The sequence below is a fragment of the Callorhinchus milii genome, unplaced genomic scaffold (genome assembly GCF_018977255.1).
Source record: "Callorhinchus milii isolate IMCB2004 unplaced genomic scaffold, IMCB_Cmil_1.0 Scaffold2, whole genome shotgun sequence".
Taxonomy (NCBI): Eukaryota; Metazoa; Chordata; class Chondrichthyes; order Chimaeriformes; family Callorhinchidae; genus Callorhinchus; species Callorhinchus milii.
In genome coordinates this window covers 112,308,909-112,314,644 of record NW_024704743.1, presented here as the reverse complement: position 1 = coordinate 112,314,644, position 5,736 = coordinate 112,308,909, and the positions used below count along the sequence as shown (strand labels likewise).

Genomic DNA, 5,736 nt, shown 5'->3' with positions numbered 1-5,736 from the left:
GGTTTATTAGTTAATTTTCTAACTAGAGAAAGGCGCTAGTGTGATTATTGATATATTTCCATCCTAATTCCATGCAGATTAAAGAGTGTTTCCCTGGTGTTTTATTTATTGCCTATCTGGGTTAATCTGAGTTTCATCGTTTGTACCATGCAGAATAAGATTGGAAGGAGGGAAACTAGACAAGTTGAAATTTGTTGTGGTCACAAAAGGGGCTACTGAGGCCATTTGATAAGGATAAGACAGACAATTGTAAAATTGGTGACAATACGATGATACAGCCTGGTATCACTCACACCTCTGAGTCAGAAGATTTAGGTTCAAGCACCACGTTAAGACTTTGAACTCACAGTCCAGGCCTACAGTCCAGTGTAGTGCTGGGGATGGCATTGCACTGCTTGGGGCGCCATCCTTCAAATGAGATGTTCAGCCGAGCAAGCATCGTGAAGTCCTGCAACTCAGTGGTTACAACAACAACAACTTGGATTTATAGAGCGCCCTCCACGCCGGAGGGTGTCTCAGAGCGTTTTACAGTAACGGATCCCAGGACCGAGCCAGGGGGAGGGGGAGGAAGGTGACCAAAGTCGCGGTCGAAAAGAAAGGTCTTCAGCAGAGACCTGAAAATGAGAAGGGAGGGAACGAGGCGAAGGGAGTGAGGAAGGCAGTTCCAGAACCTCGGGGCATAGTGACTGAAGGCACGGCCGCCGAGGGTGGAGCGGAGGACGGGGGACGAGGAGGAGGCCAGAGGAGAGAGGAGGTCAGAGAAGTTAGAGCACTCGCCTTGCAAGCGAGACATCTGGCTTCAATTCCAGGCAGGGCGAAACCTTGGGCAAGGTTCCTTACTCCACACGCCTAATAATAATCCCTCCAAAACAGAACAATAATAAATTGGTCATTTTCAATCCACGACTGTTTGTGGGACATTGATGTGCGCAATTGGCTGCCGCATTTCGCCCACAAATATAGTCAATTCACTTTACAGTCTGTTCTGTGAAGCACTTTGAGACGTCGAGAAGACGTGAAAATCTCTATATCAAATGCAAGGATTATTATTATTATTATTCCTGCTCAGGTGGATGTTAAAGATCCCATGGCACTATTTGAAAAGAGAAGGGAGTTTCTCCTGGTGCCCTGATCTCGGATCTCACCCCCAGCGTGGTTGCCCAGCCTGAATTGTCAAGATCTTTGAGACATTCTCCCAATGTGAAAGTGCTATAGAAACTTAAATTGCATTTAAATTGTATTGCTTATATATTCTATTGCATTAAGTTAATTGTGCTGCTTGCCTTATGGTGTTAGTGTTGTTTGTAGAAAAGAAAATTGTAACAGAATTTGAAGCAATTGTCTTGATTTGAAGCACACAGTCTTGCTTTTCACCACACTTCACTGCCTGGCATTCTTTGGAAGATAAAGATATTTGCATTGCATCACTGTTCACCCCAAAGAAGCTGGCGATAAGACGGGAGGATTTATTGTGTCATATGTCAATGTAACTTGAGCTGGAGAATTGAATGGCAAGAGACCACTTAGAGAAATGCACACATTACACTCCCAGGTCATTCAAAGTAGGTGACGGTGTGATTCATTTCCTGGATTATAGGGCAGGTACGTTATGTAATGTAGGAGCGCTCGGTATTTGATGGGAGTCGGAATATTAGTGCTGTTCTTTGCTGAATGTTAAAGAGCCATAACTCATGAGCCTTCTGAGAACTCATCCTTGAATACCAATTATTTTCAGTAAGAGAACAAGCTGTTCAGTTTTACTTTACTCCTTTGTTGTCCTGTTTTGACATGAGCCCATCACTGAGTTTTTTTTCTCTCTCTACTGACTTGAATTTACTTTATGCTTGACAAGATTGCTACTTTATCAAAAATATATTAATCCCAATAAGGAATAAGGCACACTTTCCTGTCACCAGGGAAACCGTTGGTGAGTATGGAACTGCTGAAACAGACCACAAAGCATTAAACATTATAAGAAAGTGAAAGAAAGTAACAATGAATAATTGGCTGTGGAAGATTTTAGATGCCAACAAACAGTTTGACTTTTCAATACAATACATTACAATTTACTCTTGTACAGTGTCTTTCATGTTGGGAGGATATCCCAAAGTGCTTGTCAATACTTTCAGACAGTATTTTATTCTGGATACCTGTTGATTGCATTCCTCAACTAATTTTCCTCTAAACTATAAAAAGCTGTGAAAGCTATACTGTTGATATTGGGAGAATGTTTTTAAAATTTGAAGGATTATTGTGTGTAATTGGCTGCCACGTTTCTCCCACAAAATACACAGTAATCACACTTTACTGTGAATCCTGTGAAGCACTTTGAGGCGTCTCAAGGACGGGATAACACGCTATATCAAATGCAATGATCATTATTATTATTACTGGCATCCATGACCACCAGGTGGCAGTACTTCTCTCCCAGGAAGTAGAATGATTCTTTCACACCTGGGTTGGCACCATCTTTATTCTTCCTTGAGGCAAGGTGAGTATTATCATAATTTCTAGTCCCCAGAGGGGGATGTAGAATATTTTGTTTGCTCAGATTTGTTATCCAGGATTAAGGTGTCGGTCCGGCTCAGTTGCTAGCATTCCTGCCTCTGAGTCAGGAGGTCGTGGGTTCAAGCCACACATCCGGACTTGGAACTAACAGTCAAGGCTGTGGGGAGTGTTATATTGTCGGAAGAGTCATCTTCGGCAGAGAAGGTAAACCCAGGTTCTGTTTGCCTGTTCAGGGGATGTTAAAGATCCTGCCGCACTATTTGAAAAGAAAAAGGAGTTTCTCCTGCTGTCCTGGCCAACAAACCCCCAGATAAAATTGATCATTCAGCCCATTGTTGTTTGTAGGACATGTTATTCTCACAAATAGCCCCCAACTGATGGAACCATTGAACCATTAACTCTTGTTAACATTACAAGTCAAAGCCTTCAGGGCTAGGGAGTCCTACGTGGATAACCAGCAGTAACAACAACAACAAAATTACATTTGAAAAGCGCCTTTCACGTCGGGAGGACATAATAATAATAATCCTTGCATTTGATATAGCGCTTTTCACGTCTTCTAGACGTCCCAAAGCGCTTCACAGATCATACTGTAAAGTGAATTGACTGTATATTTGTGTGAGAAAGCAACAGCCAATTGCGCACAGCAATGTCCCACAAACAGTCATGGGTTGAAAATGACCAATTTATTATTGTTTTGTTTTTTGGAGGGATTATTATTAGGCGTGTGGAGTAAGGAACCTTGCCCAGGGTTACGCCCTGCCTGGAATTGAACTCAGGTCTCTCACTTGCAAAGCGAGTGCTCTAACCACTGAGCTACAGGACATCCCAACGCCCTGGACAATCAGAGTTTCGGATTGCAGGGAGATCGAAAGCACAGTCGAAGAAGAGGGTCTTGAGATGGGTCTTGAAGGAAGCAGAGGAGGGGCGAGGCGGAGGGACTGTGGGATGGAGTTCCAGAGGGTGGGTGCAGAGTGGCAGAAGGCTGGCCTACCAATGGTGGAGCAGGGGAGGTGGGGGACGTGAAGCAGGCCGGCGCCTGCTGAGCGGAGGGAGTGGGCAGGATGGTAGGGGGTTAGGAGGTTGCAAAGGTAGGAGGGAGCAAGACCATGGAGAGCTTTGAAGGTGAGGACCAGGATCTTGAACTGTATCCTCTGTGTGATGGGAAGCCAGTGGAGTCGGGTGAGGATGTGGGTGATAGGGTCACAGAGCCTGGTGCGGGAGAGGACACGGGCTGCAGAGTTCTGGATGATCTGCAGTCTATGGAAAAAGGAGTTGGGGAGGCCAACAAGCAAGGAGTTTGCATAGTCAAGCCTCGCTTGCCAGTGTTCAACAACAACTTGTATTTATATAGTGCCCGTCATTCAGGGTAGCGTCCCAGAGCACTTCAAACTTCAAACTCCAATGCACATTCTGGGGGTCGCAAACTTTGGCTCTTGAAAACCTGACCATAAGCCCTCCAGAATTAGATAAACACGGTAGGTCCCTTCAGTGAGACAGTGCTCACTCCTTATTAGATAAGCAGAAATTTTCATATATACTGGGCGACCCCTTAGAATGTGTCTGGTTCAGCTAGGTTTCACTTAGAACCCGAGACTAAACTGGTCCCAGGCTACCAGAAGCTTAGTACAACAAGCGTCCTGTGCCAGCTTCCCACACTAAAAAATGTTTGTCTTCCAGATTACTGCTATATAATTTTCTGTGAGTTTCATAAATAATATACAATAATAATCCTTGCATTTGATATAGCGCTTTATCACGTCTTCGAGTCGTCTTAAAGCGCTTCACAGGATATACTTTAAAGTGAATTGACTGCATATTTTGTGGGTGAAACACGACAGCCAATTGTGCATAGTAGTGTCCCACAAACAGTCGTGGATTTAGTGACCAAATTATGCTTATTTTATTTGAAGGATTATTGACGCTGGAAATGTGATCCGCCAATCTTCTACCAACCGGTTCCTACTTACTGCCTGGTAAACAGAGGCGTGTGGAGTAAGGAAACTTGCCCAACGTTTCGCCCTGCCCGGGAATCAAACTCAGGTCCTCTCGCTTGGGAGGCGAGTGCTCTAACCACTGAGCTACAGGACAAAGGAAGTGATGGTAGCTTATCACACCTGTGTTTATCACACATGCGCCAACACAATGATCTGGAAGTGATAACATGGATATCAAGCTTTGTTTTCACACTGCGTTACAAATCAGATTCTGAGATATTGGATCCAGACAGCAATATTATAAGAAGGTTGTTGCCTTGTAGGTATCTCAGTAGTTTTGGTTGGATACTCTTAAACATAGTACTGGCTTTCTGCATGTGTCAGATATTCGGGTGATCAAAACAAAACTTAAAAGAGTCCTGCACCATTTTGACCATGACAACAGCTTCAACTCAGGTATTGCATCTTATGTTTGTAAAACAAGCGTTTGCCAAACACTTTTTCATAAAGACAGTAACCTTATAATAAATGCGTTAGACACTATTGGACAACGATCTCTTTCCCGCAATCTCTTTCCCGCAGGAACGCTTGATATTTACATCCCAATAACAGAACAAAGATTTTATAATCTTGATAACTTTGTTATTTATTACTTTTGTTTAGAAGGGGAAACTTCTTTACTTTTAAATTATGTACTTGAAGGTCTGCTGAGTCCAAACTTTCATTATAATTATGTTGCTAGACAACAGGTGAATTCATCGAGTACATTCAGTCCCTGGAACAATGATGAACAGCTTAGGCCATAAAGTCACCATGATCATTACAGCAAATAAGATGCAGTCAGCAAAAAGTCTCTTTTTTGCATTGACAATAATTGACAGTACACTTTTAATCGGAGTCTGAGGTTTATGACTTGGGGCTCTTTTGGCTGGCTCACATCAATTACCTTTTTGGGAAAGTTGTTCTAAAGCAAAAACCCATGAAATAGCTGTAGACATTTGCGTGGTTAGTTTCCTGGTTTGCCTATAAAAATAATAGGATGGAGTCTTAAGAGGTAAGAGTCTTAACAATAAGAGATAGTCTTCTGTGATTGCTTTGGAAAAGATAGTTAGATAGTGGGGTCCAAACTGAGATATTCATTTAAACCGTAATTTTTTTACATGTAATTTATATTTATAGGTATACCACATGAAAGATGTCATATAAATGGAAATTTGTATTGCATTGTATATTCATAACATGAGTCACAAGTAACGAATCTTGAGGGTAACCAGGAAGTGTATTACACTGA

The 5,736-nt window shown here is 42.6% G+C and overlaps 1 non-coding gene across 1 annotated transcript; it reads right to left on the bottom strand.

Moving 5' to 3' along the window:
* Window positions 1–4,525: 4,525 nt before the first annotated feature.
* trnag-ccc lies at window positions 4,526–4,599 on the bottom strand. The gene has a single exon. It is a non-coding gene; the product is annotated as a tRNA-Gly (tRNA).
* Between the last annotated feature and the right edge of the window lie 1,137 nt (window positions 4,600–5,736).